This window comes from Eretmochelys imbricata, chromosome 10 (assembly GCF_965152235.1).
Source record: "Eretmochelys imbricata isolate rEreImb1 chromosome 10, rEreImb1.hap1, whole genome shotgun sequence".
Classification (NCBI taxonomy): domain Eukaryota; kingdom Metazoa; phylum Chordata; order Testudines; family Cheloniidae; genus Eretmochelys; species Eretmochelys imbricata.
Genome location: NC_135581.1, coordinates 13180474 through 13204086, shown reverse-complemented (window position 1 = coordinate 13204086; position 23613 = coordinate 13180474). Strand labels below are relative to the sequence as shown.

The following is a 23613-nucleotide window of genomic DNA, read 5'->3' as shown; positions in this document are numbered from 1 at the left end:
TTGGATAATGGAGTAGAGAGGCTTACAACACCTGTAGATGACACCAAGCCGAGCGGGGTTGCAAGCACCTTGGAGGAGAGCAAGAAAATTATTATAATTCAAAATGACCTTGACGAATTGTTCTGAAATGAACAAGATGAAATTCAATAAAGGCAAGTGCAAAGTACTTCACTTAGGAAGGAAAAATCAAATGCACAACTAACAAAACGGGGAATTCTTGGCTAGGCAGTAGTACTGCAGAAAAGGATCTGGGGGTTACAACGCATCATAAATTGACTATAAGCCAACAATGGGATGCAGTTGCAAAAAAGGCTAATATTATGGGGTGTATTAACTGGAGTGTTGTATATAAGACATGGGAGGTAATTGTCCTGTTCTACCTGGCACTGGTGATGCCTCAGCTGGAGTACTGTGCCTAATTATGTGTGCCACACTTTAGGAAAGATGTGGATAAGTTGGGGAAAATCCAGAGGAGAGCAACAAAAATGATAAAAGGTTTAGAAAACATGACCTTTGGGGAAAGGTTAAAAAAATCTGGGCATGTTTAGTCTTGAGAAAAGATGACTGAGCGGGTACCTGATAACAGTCTTCAAATATTTTAAGGGTTGTTATAAAGGGTACTGTGATCAATTGTTCTCCATGTCCACTGAAGGTAGGACAAGGAGTAAAAGGCACAATCGGCAGCAAGGAAGATTTAGTTTAGATATTGGGGAAAATTTTCTAACTTGAAGGGTAGTTAAGCACTGGAATAGGCTTCCAAGGGAGGTTGAGGAATCCCCCCACTGGAGGCTTTTAAAAGAAGGTTAGATGACACTTGTCAGGGATAGTGTAGGTATACTGGGTCCTGCTTCTTCAAACGGGCTGGACTTGATGACCTCTTGTAGTCCCTTTCTGCCCTACATTTCTGATTCTATGATCTTGAGCCTTAGGAAGCTTGTGGTTTCCCACTCTACAGTCTTAAGATGTTCATCTGGGCTACCAATCATTCCTTAAGAAACACACTAAGGCTGGTGGGGTGCACCAGAGCTTTAGGAGGTTCTTCAGCCCCAAATAAGGCAAATCAGGCTCATTAGGCCTCTGCTGAACCAAAACAAGTTTAATTAGGCCCTAAAAAGTCTCAAAGGGGGTGATGGGCCCCTAAATTCATGAGAGGGACCAATGAGCACTAAGGGTTTTCCCTCAAAGACTCTGTCTCCTTACAGTCACCTCTCCATGCCCAGATCTTCTAATGTCTGCAGGAGCAGGACTCTTTTCCTACAGTCTTCAGGAAGTACACAAGGCGGGAAGATAAAGGGAGAAGGGAAAGGAGATTGGTTGAGGGGAAGGGGCATTTCCCTTGTCTTGACCTCCTGAAGGTCTGCAGAAAAGAACCCTGTTGGCAATTGCTTTAATAAAAAGGACCAGTGTATTATATTATATGTGTTTGAATTAGTCCAGAATAGTTAAATAAACTGATTTAACTTTTAACGACATTTTTAAACAGCAGCTAATATAATTACCGAAAGTATGCAAAAACAAAGAAGCAAACTGAAGCACCATTGTAATCTCCCAAATACATCTACACCAGGAGTGACCAAACAGTGAACTTTAGTAGATCCCTTTTAACCACTCAGATTAGAGATCAAATGCAAATAAGCCTATGTATAGGTTTTCTAAGTACAAGAGACAGAGATATTCATGTCTCTGGCCATTAGCACTGCATCCACTTGTATGGAATGCAATAGGATCTTATCAGCTGCCACTCCAGCATAACTGGAGATTGAGGGTTTCAAATTCTTTTAGGGATACAACAAAGGGTAAGGAAAATCTCACGCTTTTAAGAATTATGCAGAAACATAGTATTATTTAATATATAACCAACAATATTACTTAATCCTCCACATAGCGGTATTTTATCTTTATATGAACCTGCCATACGTATTAAAGTGAATTCAAATTGTTTGCATGCACTGAGAGAGACTACAGATCTCTTCCTGAATTTTAAATTAATACTGGAATAGTTTATAGAACTATAAACCCTGTCAGCCCTGGCTTTCACATTTATCTTGAGCACACATACTCATGTTCAGTAATTAGAATGAAATTGCCAAATTCAAAACAAGGCTTATTTCCATCGCTGTAGTTAGCAATACAAGGTGTTGTCTCTTTAGAAGTAACATGAGTCAGGAATGTGTTGTATTATGAGTAATATAAAGCTATGTCAAGGTGCAGTTCTGCATACTCTGGATTATTTACATTCCATAACTATGAAATCCTTATCTTGCATAGACTGAAGGGTGGTACTTTGTTAAAAATATATATATATATATATATATATATATATATATATATATATGCAATTTTCACCCGTTGTTTATGCACATCAAGAGGAAAGATTGTTTTTGCGGTTACAAACATGAAAAGGCCAATATCGCTTTTGCTGTGTACTTGGAAAAACACTAAAGAGATAAGAGTTTGCTTTTAGTGGCATTTGAAAGCTCTCTAGATAAGAAAACTGAAATACGAAGGGTTTCAGAGTAGCAGCCGTGTTAGTCTGTATTTGCAAAAAGAAAAGAAGTACTTGTGGCACCTTAGAAACTAACAAATTTATTTGAGCATAAGCTTTCGTGAGCTACAGCGAAGTGAGCTGTAGCTCACGAAAGCTTATGCTCAAATAAATTTGTTAGTCTCTAAGGCGCCACAAGTACATCTTTTCCTTTTGTAAAATATGAAGACGGATCTAGATTAGCACTGTTATTTTAAAATGTGATAACTGTCAAATATGATATCTGATGTCAGTCATAAAATGTTGATGCACGCACATAAACAAAAATGATCATATCTATTTTAATTTAGCTCCAATTAGGTTTTTCCATGTTAAAGTGTCCTTGTGTGAGCATCCTAAATTGTTTTTCCAGTTAAAAACTTTTAGAAGAAGCTTCCTGCTTCAAAAGTTAAGAGTATAGCACTTCATTTTGGGCCTGATGCAACTCTGAGGGAAATCAATGCGGGTATTTCCACTGATCTCAAAGAGAACTGGACTGAGTCTTATTATTGCAGAATCATGCAACAACACCTCTTCATATCAGAGATAGGCACAAAAAGATTTCAGTTACCAAGCAAACTGATTTAACAACTCTAAATAGAATGGGGTTTTATGTTTGACCCCCCCCCCCCTTTTTTTGGAGCTGTGGGTGCGTGTGTGGAACAATGGATGGGGAGGAGGGATGATGTTACTTACTCAAGATTTTTATGTTGGGCCAAATCCTAATCCCCTTACTCATGAAAACTACCAATGAGTGTGAATTTTGCATGAGTGAGAATAGCAGGATTTTGTCCATTGTTGGCAAAGAGCAAAATATTTGTGCATAGCACAGATTTTTCTAATAGCACCTCCCTTATCCATCCTCCTCAGTCCTGTTATCTAAATACATGGTTATGTCCCTCAAGTGTGTCAGGAAGGTTCAGAAGTTTGCTAGCCAGCTTCCCAAGTTAGCTGGCTCAACAGGACGGAGGGGTCTCACACTATCAACAGGGAAACTGGCTGGGTTTCTATAGTAGAGGTGTAGACAGTAAGTCAGAGGTGGGCAAACAAAGGCCCGCAGGCCACACCAGGCCCGCAGGACCCTCCTGCCCGGCTCCTGAGCTCCTGGCCGGGGAGGCTAGTCCCCGGCCCCTCCCCCGCAGTCTCACCTCGCCGCCGGCGCAATGCTCTGGGCGGCGGGGTGAGCTCCTGGGGCAGCACAGCTGCAGAGCCCGGCCTGACCCAGTGCTCAGCCACACCGCCCGGCTGGAGCCGGGCCACGCCGCTGCCGCCACCACCAGCCACCGGTGCTCCAGGCAGCGCGGTATGGGGGCCGGGGGAATTTGGGAGGGGGGGCATGGATGGGGTTGGGGTGGTCAGAGGGCAGGGAAAAGGGGGGTTGAATGGGGGCAGGGGTTCTAGGGGGACAGTCAGGAAGGAGGGGGGGGTCGGATGGGGTGGCAGGGGCAGTCAGGGGTGGGGCTTCTGGGGGCAGTCAGGGGACAGGGAAAAGGGGGGGTTGAATGGGGGCAGGAGTTCCGGGGCGGGCAGTCAGGAAGGAGAAGGGGGAGTTGGATGGAGTGGCGGGGGGCAGTCAGGAGCAGGGGTTCCGGGGGTGGTCAGGGAGAAGGGGTGGTTGGATAGGGCATGGGTCCTGGGGGGCAGTCAGGAATGAGAGGAGGGGTTGGGTTGGGCGGCGGCGGTCCAGGGGCAGTCAGGAGACAGGGAGCGGGGTGTGTGGATGGGGCAGGGGTCCTGGGGGGGGATGAGGGAGGCAGATAGGAGGTGGGGGCGGGCCACAACTCCCTCCCCTATCCAGCCCTCCATACAATTTCCAAAACCCAATGTGGCCCTCAGGCCAAAAAGTTTGCCCGCCCCTGCCCTAAGGGCTTCAAATATTTGGATAGTCAAAGTTGCAACATATGTTTGTTTGTTAGGTTTTTTTGAGTTTTCTAATAAACCTCACAATTTTAATTGTTCGGTAGCTGGAAAAATGAACAAAACGCCTCAAATATACTAGGTTATAAACATATAGGAAAACAGTTCCTGCTCTTAAGACCTCACAATCTAAAACTTGCAAATTAATCTCATCCATGGGATCCCGTTTGCAATCTCAATTTTTCTTAAATTAATTACCAAATACACTATATGGATATTTTTATGACTGGATACTGATTAATATTTTGAATACTCACTCACCTAATACAAATTAATTAACCAGACCTCAGTAGATCTAAATATTATTATTATATTTATTATTTCTCTTATGCTTAAACAATTATACTGAAAGATATTATATTGGAAAAATTAGATAAATATCAACTAAGAGATACAAACACTATTGACAAGTACCTCCATTCAGCTTTTCGTATGTGTCAATAACTCCCATTGATGTTTGTACACATTATACACATATGGCAATGACACTATTATATATCCACTGATTTACTAATGTTACACAGGTAAATGAAAATGTGATGTATTTCAACACATGCACTTGGGTAAATATAAAGTTATATTGCAGCCACCACAAAAATATTAAACAACTAAGCCCTAGTTTTTCTTTAGTCTGTTGATGAATTCAACTGATTTAGTAATTTTTAACCTAACTCAGCAGATATAGGCTATTCTATTTTATTTAGTATTAAACATTCCTTAAAAACCTAATGTTTGAAGTTTATTATCATACTTGCATGAACAAAACCAAAGTCGATACAAGATTACTTTTATTATTTAACATTTGTACACAGAATACACACCTGACTTTTCCATTGTCTGTATCAAGTCTGCTAATACTCCAGAAATAACTTCATTTGAACCATTCACTGACTTCAGCTTTATTTGAGCCATTACAATGCACTTAGTAGTCAAGGTTCTGCTCTAATCAAATAAGACTTTTATGCTATCCACATTACTTCTAAGTGCAGACACGCAATAGCTTTATGGAATCGTCAAAGGGGACTATATGAAAGGCACTGTTATATCTCATACTGTATATTACTCAAGCTAACATCAACAAAATTGTACATTTGACTGATAGTAATCTGAGAAATTAAGGGTGAAATTTATGATGATGAGGGTCCACAAAGCTCTAAGAACCACTCAAGTCCTGTAATGCTTCTGCTTGGTGGAGATGGGGATTGGGAGCAGGAGTATGTTAGGGTATATTTATCCTGCAAAAAAAACCCCCTGTGACGGTGAGTCAGAGCCTGGGTCTACAGACTTGGGGGGTTCATGCTATGGGGTTAAAAATAGTAGTGAAGCTCCACCCTTGGGCTGGAGCTTGGGCTCTGAAACTCAGCAAGCGGTGGTGGGGATGTCTACGCTGCTATTTTTAGCTCTGTAGTATGAACCCGCAGACTTGGGCTCTGAGGGGTACATCTACAGTGCAAAAAAAAAAGCCCCTGTAACAGCAAGTCTCACAGCCTGGGTCAACTGCTTTGGGTGCGCTACAGGGCTAAAAATAGCAGTGTGGACATTCCTGCCCAGGTTGGAGCTCTGGCTCTGAGACTTTCCTCTGTTGCTGGGTTTCAGAGCCTGAGCAGGAACACCTACACTAGCCCCACAGCACAAGCCTGAATCACTTGACCTGGGCTCTGAAACTCTCTGCCAGGTTTTTTGTTGAAGTGTAGATGTACCCTTAGTGTGTAAAGCAGTCTCAGAGGAGCTCCGAACAGGCTAAAGTGACTAAGTGAGAATTACTGGTGCATGGGACCATCCTCAGAGGAGTTCCAAACAGGCTAAAGTGAGAACTACCAGGGCATGGGATCCTGCCTTAACTGAGGCACAGGGTAGGGAGACCCCTATAACACAAGCTGTGGCCACTATTCCAGCTGTAGAATAAAAGATGCACGGAGCCTTGTGGTCTGGCTAAAGGATGGAAGGGGGAGAACCATTGCATCCCCCAACCCTTACATTTGTTTTCTCCACAAAGTTCATTTATTGAGGTTTATGAGTTTAGAAGGTCTGAATTTCACCAGTAAAGCATATTTCTCATTACATTTTATAATCCCTACAACCATCATGGGAGTTTTCTCAACTGTAAATCACAACAGATCAAATTTTTGTGTGATTCAAAATACAAAATAAATAAAATCCTATCCACATAATGGTCTACTGCCAAAAGTGTAATTAATATATAAATATAAAATTGTACAAGCCGTTTTAACAATAGAAAAATAATCATCCAGAGCTGCCGAACCTTTCTTAGTCCATCTAAATACAACTCTGGGGGGGAAAATGTGCATCTTATCTAACAACTTAACAGCCAACTAACAATAGAGCATATAATGGAAATGCTGACAGACATAACTACAGCAGAGTTCCCAGAGCCACTAGACTATTATATAGATTATAAATAAGAAATGATGGAGTCAGTCTTTTACCTTTTCTAATGTCTAATCTCCTCAATAAACCACAACATTATTTAATTAGGCAATTTGTGGTTTACCTGTAAATACTGCTAAACAATATACGGTTCTGCTTTTCAGTTGTTCACTCTAGGTTGATTTTAAATGTATTTTGTATTGTGAAGATTTATCTTACAAGATAGTTTAAGAATAAAAATAAGCAACTAATGGTTTCAGGAGCTGAAAAAATACATTTTGGGCTCAATCTTATTCCCACTGACATCAATGACAAATTTCCCATTGACTTCAATGGGAGGAGGATCACTCCCTTCTTCTGTTAATAAAAAGTTGTGTTACACATTGCTGATTATTGCTTGGGGGAGGAAGGAGAACCTACATAAATTAAATTGCTGATTATTGTCTGAAGTAAAGACAAATTATTTCAGGGTCATCTGAATCCAAGCTAAATAATTGGAATCAATGTACAATACACTCTTTATTCAAATGCAACTAATTTAGATACTTAAAATCTCATTTGTTTAAAATAAAAAATGTTTGTAACATTGAAAGAGCAACTGATAAAGTCTTCCTTAGTGATATCTTGTTATTAAAATCATGCCATATTCTCGTTGAACGACTGAAAATGTTCCTAAAACATGCCATATTACGGTAGTATAAACCACTGTAAGCATGTTTTAAAGACTGCCCTAAATTAGAATGGCTCTGATTTTCAGCCCTAACCTTAGTTATGCTCTGGATCCATTTAGTATTTGCTTTATGTATGTAACTATATTATAAGTCAACAGTTCTCAAACCAGGATAATGCTTTTTAATATGTGCTTTAAAAAAAACACAAAAGAGTTCATGATTGTGCACACTGTTACACAGAATAGGCCTCTGAGTAACGATCAGACCCCATGATTAATGCCCCTTAACCCTCCTGACTTAATCACTTAGAGATATCAGGGTGGAGGGGTTGTTTTTGTAATAGACCTCTCAGCCAATCAGAGCATGCAGCTAAAGCTTAAAGGATTATACGTGTGTGTATGTGTGGGGGGAAGTCACATGTATATACAGAGTTCAGTAACACTAACAAGAGTGGTGCAGTGGAGTCAGCGTTCTTTTTCTAAGCTCTGCTATTGTTTATTCTTAATAGAGAAATGAGACATTGGAGATTCTGCTGAACTTATTCTGAAAAAGCTTCCAATACCAGCAAAATGTTTCTGCCTGCTATCAAGGAATCCATTTGCTACAGCCTCAAACAACAGGGACGTTCTTACCGGGTGAGTTTTTGACAAGTTCACATTGTAGCTTGCTCTTATTTTTTCAAGCAGCCTGCATAATAATTTAGGTATCAAACACAAACACCAACTCAGTGAAGTTGAATGGTTGCTTCATCAGAAGACAATATGCAGCTTATATGGTGCACCTCTAGAAAGAGAAACCATGTTTTTGAAATGTGTGCATGTTACTGCTTTTATTATGGACTGTTCAAAGGAAAATGCTACAGTAGACTCTCTTGTATGCACATTAATCCTCATTCATTTCCATGATATTAACCTTGATTGTTCAACTACTGTTAATTTTCATTTTTGTACAATTTTAAAAGATAAAATTCATTATATCTTTATTTTTACCCCTTATTGTTTATTTTAAATATGGAGTTCTGCCAGCAGAGAATTTAGTCTGTTTGTTCTTTTAATAAAATAGAAAAAAAATACCTCTCTTGAAAAACCAGTATACTCACTGAAAAAAAATGTTATTTTTACATATTTTATTCACAGCTACAATAGCAAATACTACAGTAAACTGTACTGTGTAATAAAATTGGAAAGTAGTTAAAAGACATTGCAATATACTACAATCAGAAACAAAACCAATTACTCACCAAGCCAATTATTAACCTGCTTTTTCATTTCATCTGTATTACAACAGAAAGTAAGCCAGACTGAAATTTCATCATGATACAGATTTGCTTAGTACTTTCAGCAATAACAAATATAAACTATTTCAAATATTGATTCTTTTTTTTTTAAGCTGATTAGGTATTTATACTATGTTTATCATCATGTGTGTTTTCTTACTGCATCTAACAGAAATTAGGCCCACTGTATATGAGGGCTTTAACTGTCAGTTGAACTTTAGGACTCTCTTTATAAATCAAAGAACTAGGAGAACAAGGACAAAAATGCTATTTCCTTTGTCACCATAACATTCTTGTGATGCACTCTGTTGGCCCAATTCAATTCACACTAGAGTCAAAGAAAAGTCTCCCACTGAAATCAATGGCAGTTGCACTGGTCCCCAAATTAGCCAAAGAAAATGGCAATCAAACATTTTGAATAAGATAATTCCTTTGAATTTCTGTTCTTGATCTGTAATAATGACCTTAAAGGAATGGAAAAGAGAACTATACATATTTTGCAAAAGCTAAACATAGGTCCCAATCCTGCATATGCTTAAATTTATGTTCTAGCAGTCCCAGCATCCCTGTTGCTACCTGTGGTTCAGCACTGATATATATTTTACATCTGTGGGCTGTGTAAAAACAATTTGTCATCCATTGCAAAAAAAAACCTGGCTGTGTGATAAATTAATTACTAGTCAATCTAAAGACTACACTGTAATTGTAAGTATTGGTATTTATTTCACTGCTGATCATTTCATTATTATATTGTATTGGGGTAGTATGTAGAAGCATCAGTCAGGGTTTATGGCCCCTTTGTGCTAGGCACCGTAAACAAACAACGGAAAGGTCCCTGCCCCAAAATCTTGCAGTTTAAATATACGAGGAGAGACAAACGAAACACACAACAGACAGATGGATAGAGAACAAGGTAACAGTGAGACAATTAATATAATAAGTAGTGGTCTTAGCACAGCAACTGCCTAGCCATTATCAAATGTTTTGTAGCCATCCCAGCACAGCTGAGTTTTTCAAAAAAATCTGAAGGAGAAAAATGTAGTGGCTTTCTGGATTTTTATGGAAAGCTTTTCCTATGCATATGGGGTGGCATTCAAGAAAGTACAAAAATACTTATAGGAAAATTTGACTAGTCTCTGCTCTGTACAGTAGCTTGCTCAGTAGAACCTTATGGTGTAGTCGGATTGCTAGTTTGGTGTAGAGACCTTTGTTTGACCAGATGTTGTCCATCCTTCCAAAGTGGTGTTTGCTTTTCCTAATCTCAAATGAATATCTGTATTGCAGACACCTTCAAATGTCATCACACTCCCCAGATAGAAATCGAACGGATAGAAGAATTCTGCTATTCCAGCCATGTACACCTTTCCATCTGTGGTCCAGTTTCCTATCTTCATAATCTTGTTTTTTCTCAGCTTTTCCTTTCAATCCTATTTTTGCTGCTTCCTATTCTACCTCTGATGTAAGGGCCCTATGTTGTTCCATGTCATACTTAGTAAAGCAATACTGTTGGCAAAGTCAAGGTTGTATAACTCATCTTCGCTAACCCATTTGACACTGTCCACAATGCCCTTTGTTGACCACTTGATCACCTAGTCTATTGTTAATGCCAAGAGGACTGTTGATAACGAACACGCTTGTCTAACTGCAGTCACAATATCAAACCACTCAGCCAGATCTGTATCTGATCTTACTGTGCATGTACTTCTGTCATATATACTCCTTCTTATGTTGATCAGCTTGTGTGGTGTCCCATAGCTTCTAGCAATATTCCACAGGCTGAACACTAATGAACACTTTCTTAAAATCTATAACGTTGATTAAAATGGTGTGATGAACTGGGGTTCTGTCTGTACCACTTCTTAATTATAGATGATTTTATGACATTGTAATATGGAAAGTATGGCTGTCAAGTGATTAAAAAAATTAATCTCACCATTTAGCAATAACAGAATACCATTTATTTAAATATTTTTGGATATTTTCTACATTTTCAAATATATTGATTTCAATTACAACACAATACAAAGTATACAGTACTCACTTTATATTTATTTTTATTACAAGTATTTGAACTGTAAAAAAACAAAAATAGTATTTTTCAATTCACCTAATACAAGTAATGTAGTGCAATCTCTTTATCATGAAAGTTGAACTTACAAATGTAGAATTATGTACAATAAAACTGCATTCAAAAATAAAACCATGTAAAATTTTGGAGCCTACAAGTCCACTCAGTCGTACCTCTTGTTCAGCCAATTGCTCAGACAAATAAGTTTCTTTACATTTGCAGGAAATAATGCTGTCTGCTTCTTGTTTACAATGTCACCTGAAAGTGAGAACCGGCGTTCTCAGGGCATTGTTGTAGCCAGTGTCGCAAGATATTTATGTGCCAGATGTGCTAAGGATTCATATGTCCCTTCGCTTCAACCACCATTCCAGGGGACATGCGTCCATACTGATGATGGGTTCTGCTCGATAACAATCCAAAGCAGTGCAGACCAACGCATGTTCAGTTTCATTATCTTGAGTCAGACGCCACCAGCAGAAGGTTGATTTTTCTTTTTTGGTGTTTCGGGTTCTGTAGTTTCTGCATCAGAGTGTTACTCTTTTAAGACTTCTGAAAGCATGCTGCGCATCTCATCCCTCTCACATTTTGGAAGGCACTTCAGATTCTTAAAGCTTGGGTCAAGTGCTGTAGCGATCTTTAGAAATCTCACATTGGTACCTTCTTTGCGTTGTCAAATCTGCAGTGAAAGTTTGTTCTTTAAATGAACAAAATGTGCTAGGACATCATCTAAGACTGCCATAACATGAAATATATGGCAGAGTGCAGGTAAAACAGAGCAGGGGACATACAATTCTCCTCCAAATCGTTCAGTCACAAATTTAATTAACGCATTTTTTTTAACGAGTGTCATCAGCACGGAAGCATGTCTTCTGGAATGGTGGCCAAAGCATGAAGGGGCCTGAATGTTAAATACCTTACAATGCCAGCTACAAAAGTGCCAGGCAAATGCCTGTTCTCACTTTCTGGTGACACTGTAAATAAGAAGAGGGCAGTATTATATCCTGTAAATGTAAACAAACTTGTTTGTCTTAGCGATTGGCTGAACAAGAAGTAGGACTGAGTGGACTTGTAGGCTCTGAAGTTTTTACATTGTTTTGTTTTTGAGTGCAGTTATGTAACAAAAAAACCCTACATTTGTAAATTGCAATTTTATGACAAAGAGATTGCAGTACAGTACTTGTATGAGGTGAACTGAAAAATACTATTTCTTTTGTTTATCATTTTTACAGTGCAAATATTTGTAATAAAAATAATATACACTTTGATTTCAGTTACAACACAGAATACAATATATATGAAAATGTAGAAAAACATCCAAAATATTTAATAAATTTTAATTGGTATTCTATTGTTCAACAGCGCAATTAAAACTGCGATTAATCACGATTAATTTTTTTGAGTTAATCACATGAGTTAACTGCAATTAATAGACAGCCCTAATAGAAAGCCTATATGTATGTGGATCCCCCAGAATTGTGTCATCTCTCTGCCAGGTCCAGAGACGAGTGATCAGCACTCAATGATGGGCTATTCAAAGTTAAACACCTTCGGACAATGGGTTTGCTCTAGCTGGGAAGAGACACATCCTCCTCTTGCCTGAAAGGAGAGGAGGGTTGAGAGCAGTGGAAAACTACCAAAAGGCACAACAAAAGAAGCAGGTAACCCCAGCAGCAGTGTATAAAAGCATAGCACTGGGAGCAAGGGCCATTTTTCAACTGATTAAGATGAGGGAGGCTGCTTGCAGGGGGCTGGGTAGGCAAGGGAGTGGAGGACCCTGCTTGCCTGCCTGCAGGAATACAGGTTTCAGAGTGACGGCCGTGTTATTCTGTATTCTCAAAAAGAAAAGGAGTACTTGTGGCACCTTAGAGACTAACCAATTTATTTGAGCATAAGCTTTCGTGAGCTACAGCTCACTTCATCGGCTGCAACCTGAGAGAGTTAAATAGTAAACTAGATTGTTTCACACTTTTGGGGTGGAGTTCTGGGAGGGCAGTGTGTCTGCAGGGTCAGTGCTATCCCCAGAGAGGCTAGGTGGCTGGACAGCCAGTTCCAACACTCAAGAATGATGCCAGATAGAAGGACTGCACTCTGAAATTGTGCTTAGAGACCCTGACACTGGGGCAGTGGCTGAAATACCCTGGGGATTTGGAATGGCAGAGGCTTGGATTCACCTCCCCTGGGTGTCCAGGAAGGGGCAATCTGTAGGATCTGTGACAGATGGGATTTTGCTAAGCTGTAACTTTTTCGATGATCTATCAAAGAGTAAATATCAGTTCACTGGTTTCAGAGTAGCAGTCGTGTTAGTCTGTATTCGCAAAAAGAAAAGGAGTTCTTGTGGCACCTTAGAGTCCAACCAATTTATTTGAGCATAAGCTTTCGTGAGCTACAGCTCACTTCATCGGATGCATTAGCTGTAGCTCACAAAAGCTTATGCTCAAATAAATTGGTTAGTCTCTAAGGTGCGCTCAAGTACTCCTTTTCTTTTTATCAGTTCACTGTTAGCTACCTACTGTCATGCTTAATAAAGGTATCAGTGGATGAAATATTACAAGAAGAACAGGCTGGATTCCGTCCAGGTGGACAAAGGCATATAGAGCCTGATCCAAAGCTCACTCACATCAGTAAGAGTCCTCCCACTGACTTCAATGGGTTTTGGATCAAGCTCACAGTAAAACAACAAAAAGAATGAGGAGTACTTGTGGCACCTTAGAGACTAACAAATTTATTTGAGCATAAACTTCCGTGGGCTAAAACCCACTTCATCAGATGCATGTCGGTTTTAGCCCACAAAAGCTTATGCTCGAATAAATGTGTTAGTCTCTAAGGTGCCACAAGTACTCCTCATTCTTTTTGCCAATACAAACTAAACATGGCAACCACTCTGAAACCAGTAAAACAAAAGTCCCTCGCCCAAAACAGTTTACAAAATAACGGCTATTTTTGCATGTGTATTAAAATGTTACCCTGTTCCAAAAATATTCAAATTAAATAAATTAAAATAGTATTCAGTCACAGCTGGAATTTATAACATGAAATAAATAAATTCACAACTGACCTCATAATGGCAGCTAACGATATCTATAGTCTAGATACCTGGCAAAATTAAAGATCACTCAGTGTCCAAAAACAAAAACCCTAAAAAACGCTCAGACTTTCTCTGACAACTAACAGGACAATTTTATATACAACAGGCATGGTACATTTTAGAGTCATGTCATCATTGGTATTCTACTTGTTCAGCCAGCAGCTGAATTTTCCTTCCAGACCTTAAACCAAATCAAACTGGTTACCTACCAATTTCTATACCCATTATGTGGAAAACAAATACTGTTTGTATTGGTGCATTTCCTGGAAACCTTTATTCAGTACTGCGTCCTTGCAGGCTGAGGCTGGAGAATGAGTCTATTTCACAACAGGAGTTTCCTATGGAGCCAGCGTAATGCACTCCTAATAAGTCACCAGGTCAGCTTTACCTCACTTTAGCGATAGGAAGTGGCTCAATTTCAGGAAAACTGCCTTCTGCACCTCCTGTCAGTTTTTGCAACTGGCAGCAGAACAGCTACTGGGAATGGCTTAATAATGCCAAGTTTCATCAGTGTTCCCTGTCTCAAATTCTAAGCACAGGTGAATCTAACAAAATGGAGATTGTATTAAGGAAGAACTGTAGTTTCCTCCATGCCAAGTCACGGGGTTAAATTTAATTCTGTTATACTTTCACTAGAATCATTGGACCTGCTGCTTCTCACACTAGGGTTGAATTTGGCCCATACTATCCAGGATAGAAGTCATTTTTGTCAACTTCGATTGCAAAGGGCTGAGCTGATTTAATGTAGCAATGTTGATTTAAATGGGCCAGAAGGATATTGTGAAGTTAACATATGCTCCATACAGCTGGGATCCTCAACAATAGGGGCGGCGAGTTATATGGGCCCATGGTGCCTGTGCTCCAGGAATATTCAGAGCACAGGGGCCCGTCTTCACCAGTGTTCGGGGCCGGGTCTTTCCCCCAGCCCTGCCTGATGCCCCTGCACGCCCCGCCTGGAGTGTCTCTCGGCCCTGACTGCTGCCCCCAAGCAATTTAAAAAGGCCTGGGGGCCCTGGCTGCCGCCACCACCACTGGCAGCGTAGCGGGCCTAAGGTGGCTTCCTGTCCACCCTCACTCCACACCACTCCCGGAAGTGGCTGGCATGGCACGGCACAGCACGGCCCTGTGGCCCCAGGGCCCCTGCTGCCCCGCCCTGACTGTTGACTCTGCAGCTCCCATTGGCTGGGAACTGCAGCCAATGGGAGCTAAGGGGGCGGTGCCTGCGGGCAGCAGCGAGTGTGGAGACCTGCGCCCCCTCACCCAGAGAGGGATGTGTGCCGGTCACTTTGGTAAGCACCGCACCCTTCACTCCCTCCCGCACCCCTGCCCCAGCCCAGAGCCTGCACCCCGCACCCAAACTCCCTCCTGGAGCCTGCCCCCCGCACCTCTTCCTGCACCCAAACCACCTGCCCAAGCCCAGAGCCCCATCCAGCACCAAATTCCCTCCCACCAGAGCCTGAACCCCAGAGCCCGCACCCCCTCCTGCACCCCACGCCCAAACACCCTCCTAGAGCCTGCACCCCTCCCATACCCAAACTCCCTCCCAGAGCCCATACCCCTTCTGCACCCAAACTCCCTCCCAGAGCCTTAGGTAAGTGTTGGGGCGGGGGGGACTTGGTGCGGCGGGCAGGACTTGGGACCCATTCTGGGCACCACCAAAAAGTATACAAACCTGCTGCCCTTGCTTAACAAGTAACTCTTAAGTATGATGGAGATTCTGAAATCCGGCTACTTGTGCTGCCCCATAAAAGAAGGTGTGAATGGTATATTTTACATGGACAGGATTCCTTTCACAGCTTCCTTTCACAGATGAAATGAAAACATTTCAGGGCTATAATCGTGAAATGTCTTGTGGCTTTCTGTGCTTTCACAAATAGTACCTTAGTATTTCTTTGTATCTTGTGATCTTGATGTACCCATTCCCATTCCTATTTTGGTTTTGGCTTCATAAAATGTAAAATATTTTCTCTTTAAGGCAATCACAACTGCTCTATGCACTGGTATTCTGTGGGCTGCAAGAGTTTGCAGGACGAGCTGAAAACTGCGTTAGTTTAAATGTCCATCAGATAACAAATGGTCCCAATGACTGATACATAGAATAAGATTCTGATTTTTTGATAGGTCATGACCCAAATGGTGCACTATTTTCAAGACATCAGAGTAAACTGTTTGACTAAATACTTCCATTTCATATAATAGGCCAAATTCATCAACAGGATTAAGTCTGTTGAAGTTATTGCTAAACACATCATTATAGAATGAATTCTTTTCAAGGTTACTTATCTTTCTCTGGTTCTTTGTTAGGTCTATAGGTTCACAGTGTTTCACATTAAAAGAAACTTCAATTTATGTTCAGCTTTGAATTTCATGTGCATGTATTTTAAGGTTGAAGGTGTGGAGTGCTCCACAGCAAACAGTTTATGTGACATACTGGTGTAGCACACAAGAAATTCTGCAGTGGGTCCATTTAAATTTTAAAATGGAAGTCTTTACTGACCCAAATATGAAAATGAATAGTACAACATATGCAACAACCTTCATGTTATTCACCTTGATAGTAAAGTAAATTCATTTTATGTTGCCCCAACTTTTTCTTTTTCAATGTACTGCAGAATTTTGGACTGACAATGAGTAACTGCACTGGAGAAATTGTTTGTCTGGGGAAAAAGCTGTACCCAAAAAGGGATGGCAGGTGGATTGGGATGGTAGTATGATGACAATGACTGGATATTCATGTTAAATGATCATGAGTGAAGTAATCAACAATGTTGACATTTAAATTGTCACTTCTTGCGTTCCATGTTTTCCTATTTTGGGAAAGGCTATTGTATAAGTCATCATCATGTGAAGTGTTTAGTTTTCTTGCTCTACACTGCTTCTAGTTATTATTACTATTTAAGATATAAATTTATGCTGGACTATAGAGTGTGGAAATAAGTACTACAGAAGTGACAAATACTTGACAATACTTTGTTTTCCTTAAGACAGTTTTGTGAAAATAAAATCCAATAAATCTTTGTGTATAATAAAAAATATTTTTCCATTTCCACATACTAAGTAAGTTCTGACTTGCTGGATGGGTATCTGTATTCACTGTACAAAGATTGCTTACTTTAACGGACACGGCTTTTGTTTAACTTATGTTATTTCTTTAGATTTGTACAAAAATAAACCCCAAGGATCTCCAGTTTTGCTGCAAAAAATTGTTACGTTGCAAAAATGTCATAAATGCATAATACATAAATGCAAAAATGCATACGAGGCATTCAAGTCAGGAGTGTGCTCTTCTCTGTGGGGGAGACGGGGAGGAAAACACCTCTCAGACATTCTAAATGGGAGAAGAGGGGCAGTCACCTCCCCACATTGAGGCTCCATTGAGTTTTGGTGTTCAAACCAAATCAGAAAAGTATAGATGACTGGTGCCCTGCCATACTGGGGTGGGTACCAGCTGAAGGGGTGGGTACCAGCTGAAGGGGAGGACACGTGACCTCCCCACGTCTCCTCCCTGTCCTGCCCTCAGCCCAGGGCCCCCCCCGGGCTCTCCCTGCCTCCTTCCCACCCTACGTTACCTGGGGGAGGGAGGGGACTCCTTGACGCCATCTCCTACTCAGCCAATGGCTAAGTCAATAAAACATAAAGGTGTGTGTTGGAGTTAACTCATACAGAATCACCTCTGCTGCTACTGAGCAGCTGCAAAGGGATGCTGCCAATGGTAGCGTGACCCCTGCAGGAGTCATATTGACAAGTAGTATGTAAGTAAATAAATAAATCGCCAGTAGAATCATTTGGAGAGCAGATGTCCCTACTGGATGGCTTCTACTGCCATGGATTTGGGACCTTTCCCCACAGCTCCTCAGATCCATAATGTTGGGATGTCTCATTGCCAGACAATTCAAACAGCCCTCCCATCTCCTCCTGAAGGCATGCTTTGCAGGAATCTCACCAGGTCTACCTAGTGGCTTTTTTCTGTCCCTGCTCTCCTTTCATGGGTTTCTTTGCTGAAAGGAAGAATATAAGAAACACAAATACACAGAACTTGTGTCCTTCTGTTCCAAAATACCTAACTTCCCCCACACCCTTCTGGGAAAAAAGGAGCAGAGGCTGCAGTGCCTTCCTTTAGGAAGAAGCTCTTAAGTAAGGATCTCACTTTTTTTTCTAGCCTAGGCCACTTGAGTAAATCCCATTAACAGAAATCTACTTTCCCATATGCGCCCTTAAGTTGAGTGGGTTGCCAAATATTTGATCTCAGCAGTCAGAAAGAGATCAGAATTGTATACATTCAATCATGTTGTCTTCTCCACTTTTTACTCATGAAATATTGGGTCTTTATTGACCCAGAGCTAGGTAAAGGAACTGTGGAGTCTTGGTGTAGCGAGATATGGGAGCCCCTACAGTTTAAGACTCCTATTCTGATATTATTTAAAAACCAAAGGGGTCTGATCTTCAGTGGTCAATAAAATTGGGGGTTCCACAGGTGGCAGGAACTCCCAAAATGTGCACTTGGCCTAGGGCCTGGCTTAGTTTTAGGGATGGCATGACATGGTGGTTTTTAGCAGGTAAAATCATGGGTTTTTACTGCCTTGGGAAAAACGAGTTAGTCCCATTTTAAGGCATTTTCTGTTTTTAAAATTGTTTCATTAATGAACACCACACTAAGTTTTAGTTACATATTCAAATTGTGGTTACATAAGGCAGTAGATTCCTAGATTAATTTAGGATTGTAAAATAAAAAGTAAAACTGCAGTGGGTGTAATAGTAATATATGTAAATATAATCCTGAATATCGGAATGTCCGCATATATTTTGGTATGTTTTCTCAGTGAAGTTATGCCTGTCATGACTCATATTTCAGTTTTCAATATTATATGAATAAAAGTCAAAAACATCTCATTATGTGAAAATGACAATAATGCATTATTGTCGGCTCGAAGCACTAAGCAATCAGAGGCATGTAGGGTTGCAGACCGCCAATTCAGGTCCATTTGACCATGCAGCATTCTGTAGCAGAAGACCAGCTTTGACGTAGTGGACAGATTGAGCCTGTTCCTCAGTTTTGAATGGATGTATCCAAAGTTTGAACAGATTCATTCGATGCTTGCAGAATTTGCTGGACACCGATGCAATTATTTTTCTGTTTCCCGGTTTAAGCGGATATTTACCAGCACCATGTCCTAAACTAGTTATTCCTGGGCAATTGCCAACCCTGCTTAGTTCTCAAGATTTTCCAGATTACTGTTTGCTACCACATTGTCAGTTAGTCCCAGAGATAATGCAGTTTAATTGGCAACATGCCCTTTGGCAGTTGTTATTGTGGTTTCCAAACTAATCAATCCTTTTGTCTTTCTCCCTGTAAGCAATCTTCCATTTTACTGAGCTTATCTGAAATGTTCTCGTATTTTAGTTTAAAAGAATGGGGAGGGGTGAGAGGAGGAGAGAGAAATAGACCAAAGAAAGAATAAAAGAGAGAAAAGAAAGTGAATATACCCTCTGATGGGTATTCATTTCTGAATAAAACAAACTGAGATACTTTTCATCATTTTTGGAGTCAGACATGCTGCAGTGTTACAGAGAACACTCAGCAGGAATGCTCATCTTGAAAAACCCTTGTCATTTATAGATTATGGTTTTTCTCTCTACCAAATAGTTATAGGAATGTCTTCACAAGACCCAGTCATGATTGGAGCCTCATTTGCCTGGCCCTGTTCATGTATAAACTCCCAGAGAGTTGACAATCTAAGGACAAGGAGGCACAATACAACTAGGGGAGAGGAGACAAATGTCACAGTAACAGAAACAAAAGGTTGCAAATATTAGCTATATATACAATTTGGAAGCTTTACTTTTTTTTATAAAAATAAGTGTCATGGAGTCAATCTCATAATTTACAGCCAGAAGGGAACCACCAGATCACCTAGTTTGACCTTCTGTCTATCACAGACCACCAACACCCCCCAGCACCCACACATGAAACACAACAACAGATATTAGACCAATGTATTACAGCCCACAGGAGACTAGACTATTCTCTGCCACAGGACCGAGGTGCACCAGTACCTGAGGACCCCACAATGGCTGGGAAATGATTAAGTGAGATATATCCAGATAAGCCTGGCAAGTGACCTGCACCCTCATGCTGCAAAGGAAGGTGAAAAAAGAAAAGAAAACAAAGTAACTGCTAATCTGAATTAGGGGAAAATTCCTTCCCAATTACACATTTGGCTATCAGACACTGAGCATGTGAGCAAGAACCAGCCAAAGAGAATGCTTGGTGCTAGCTCAGAGCCCTGGTCCACCCTGACCAATGTCCCATCTCCAGCGGTTGCCAACCTGATGCTTCAGAGGAAGGAGATTTAAAAACAAACATGCATGCATGATGGGAGAAGTGGGAATCTCTTCCTGACCCCTGCTGGTGGCCAGCTGTAACCTTGAATCATGAACATTTAGGAACATAAAACAAACTGGAAGTGAGCCCCCAGGCTACTGAGTCCTCCCCCCTAACATCACAAGCAACTCCGTCATACAGTCACACTCATAAATTTGTCCAGCTCTCTCTTTAAATTAGTTAAGTTGTTTGCCTCCACAACTCCTACTGGGAGGCTGTTCCAGAACCTTACTCCTCTGATGGTTAGAAACATTTTAATTTCCAGCCTGAATTTCTGCATGGCCACTTTATATCCGTTCATTCGTGTGTCAACATTGTCCTTTAGCTTAAACAGCTCTTCACCCTCCCATGGTATTTCCCCCCTCCCCACAATGTATTTATCGAGAGCAGTCATATCCCCTCTCAGCCTTAAGTTTGCTAGACTAAACAAACCAAGCTCTTCCAGTCTCCTCTCGTAGGACAGGCCGTCCTATTCTCCTAATCATCCTACTAGCTCTTCTCTGCACCTGTTCCAATTTAATTTGGTCTTTTTTGAACATGACTGACCAAAATTGTACACATTATTCCATATGAGGTCTTACCAGTGAATTGAAGGTGCTCAGCATTTCTCAAGATTGGGTCAAAATAAGTTATGATTGCAAGAGTTGTGGAGAAATTACTCTGTTCCACCTTGTGGCCAACTCTGGCCTTTTCGCTTGTATTTTTGAAACCTATTATTAGATTCAGTAGTATTTTGTGAACGAGTCACTTGTTCGTTACTTCTCTCATACTGCACTCAATTCATTACCTTACACCACCAGCCTTATATCATACAAACAATTACAAGTACCTCACCAGTCAAACTGGTCACCAGCTGCACCATTTAATCATAAATTACAGGGTTGGAAGAGGCCTCTTGGGTTACTCAGCCCAACACCCTGCATCAAGCAAGATTCTCCTCTGCACTAATGCTGAAGGCATTTTATCTGTGCTTCTAGGGCAGGGGTCAGCAACCTATGGCACGCCAAACACTGCATGCGAGCCAATTTTTAATAGCAGGGCAGACAAGCTTCCCCCGCCTCTTCCCTCAGCGTACTGGGTTCCTGCCCCTCCTTCTCTCCCTCCCTGCGGCCATGGCCCTTGCTATGGAGGGGGAGAGGTAAAAGTGGGGGAGAGGTAAAAGCGGAGCCGCAGAGAGCTCTCTGCTCCGGGGACCTTGGGGAAGGGGGTGGAATCAGGGCATAGCCCCTCCAGCCCCCTGCCGTGAGCCGCTCAGGGGCAGGGGCCTGGGAGCACCCCCATGACCCCAGCCCGCACCCCCAGCACCCCTCCACACACCCCAGCCCTCTGCCCTGACCCCTGCACCCCCCTCCCACAACCCCAGCCCTAACTCCGGCACCCCCCACACATACCCAGCCCCCCCCACACCCCATGCCCTGACTCTTGCACGCCCCACATCCCCACTCCCACCCTGAGCACCAAACGGGAGCTCCTGCACCCCTCGCATCAAATGGGAGCTGCTCAGGTAAGCGCTCCACACCCAAACCTCCTGCCCCAACCCTGAGCCCCCTCCCCCATTCTAGCTCCTGGCCAGACCCTGCACTCCCAGCCCTGTTCTCAGCACACTCCCACCCTCATCTCAGTGCAGAGAGAGGAAGAGAATGGCTAGAACCAGGGAGAAGGTAGGTACCTACTCTATGCAGACAGGGCTGCAACTCCAGACCAGCAGCAGGCTGAGTGGGGCCGGCAGCCAGGACGCTGGCTGGCAGGAGCCAGTGGACGGAACCCCAGACCAACAACGGACTGAGTGGCAGCGGGCTGAGCCGCTCAGCCCACTGCCGGTCTGGGGTCCCGGCCGCCGGCCCCGCTCAGCCCACTGCCGGTCTGGGGTCCTGACCGCCGGCCCCGCTCAGCCTGCTGCCGGCCTAGGTGAATGGAACCCCAGGCTGGCAGCAAGCTGAGCGGGCCGGCAGCGTAAGATCAGCGATTTAATTTCATTTTAAATGAAGCTTCTTAAACATTTTGAAACCTTGTTTACATATGACAATAGTTTAGTGATATAATATATAGACTTATAGAGAGAGACCTTCTAAAAAACATTGAAATGTATTACTGGCACACGAAACCTTAAATTAAAGTGAATAAATGAAGACTCGGTACACCACTTCTAAAAGGTTGCCGAACGCTGTTCTAGGGCCTCATTGCCCTTACTGTTACAAAGTGTTTTATCGAGTATAGATATTTCCATATAGTTTTAAGCCATTCCTTCTTATACATCCATTAAACTGTTATTCTGTTAATCCCTATGGCACAAGCATAAAATAAACATTCAAGAGATTCCTGGTTATCAGCTTGGCAATAGGGGCACCCAAGGTAATCACTGCCTTCTCTCCTTCAGGGGTAAAACTTTTATTTTCAAAAGTAAAAGTGACTAGTGCAGCGTTTTCCAACTGTGGGTCATGCCCCCAGCAGAGGTCATGAAAGGGTGCCAGGAAGATCAGGAGACTGTCCCGCTTTGACCAACAAAACGCCATTCCAGTTGAAGCAGCTCCTGTCCCATGTGACTGGCTGAGCTCGGCTCCCTCTCTGGCCCTTGGTGCACAGGAGTTGTGGCGCTTCTCAGGTTTCGCCCAGCCACCCTGAGAGGAGCTGGTTACACCAAATTTGAGTGAGTGGCCACAGAGGAGCGAGTGCAGCACATGCTTGCTCTGCAACTCCCTCCCCTTAGGGACAGCACTCAACCACACCACCAAAGAAGGGTGCGGCATGAAATGCTTGGGAACCACTGGACTAGTGACTGGTAATGCTGGGGGAAAAGCACCCATAATTATAATCAATAACACTTAGCATTTTCAAAGTGCTATACAAACACTTGATTAACTATCAAGCTGGGGTTACAGTATCAACGCAACACTTCTGACAATTTTTTTCCAGTTATCTCAAGCCTGATCTGAAGAAATTCTATACAGCCCAGTAAGGTGCTATGCACCTTCACTCCCATTATACAATATTCTTTTCAATCTCTATAAAGCCAACAGGAGTTTAGAGACCTCCAAATAATGCAGGATCAGGTAAGTAATGCGCAAGAGTCCTAGACCTAAAAGTACATGTGATTAATTTACTGGTTAGAGGTGATTGACAGTCAATATTTTAACTTGTGAATATGAGTTATCAAAGCTCATACAGCTTGGTTTACTTAGCTATTTCACACATATATGATAAATCTACAGTTTAAGCAAAAGATTATTTTCTAGACAAAAGGTTAGGAGTTTACACAGCAAAAATTCCAGTGTCTCATGACTGAAGCTTTTTTTTTTTTAAGT

General features: G+C 41.8%; 2 protein-coding genes across 6 annotated transcripts in view; one reads left to right on the top strand and one right to left on the bottom strand.

Moving 5' to 3' along the window:
* The window catches only part of CHLSN (cholesin), a 194609-nt gene that overhangs the window by 84003 nt on the left and 86993 nt on the right, over positions 1–23613 (bottom strand). The gene's annotated exons all lie outside the window — the stretch shown is intronic.
* Positions 1–23613, top strand: part of GPR146 (G protein-coupled receptor 146) — a 66338-nt gene that overhangs the window by 35867 nt on the left and 6858 nt on the right. For both annotated transcript variants that reach the window (XM_077829079.1, XM_077829080.1), the window contains exon 2: positions 8009–8135. The gene's annotated coding sequence lies outside the window, so the exon portion shown is untranslated. The remainder of the gene's footprint in view (positions 1–8008; positions 8136–23613) is intronic.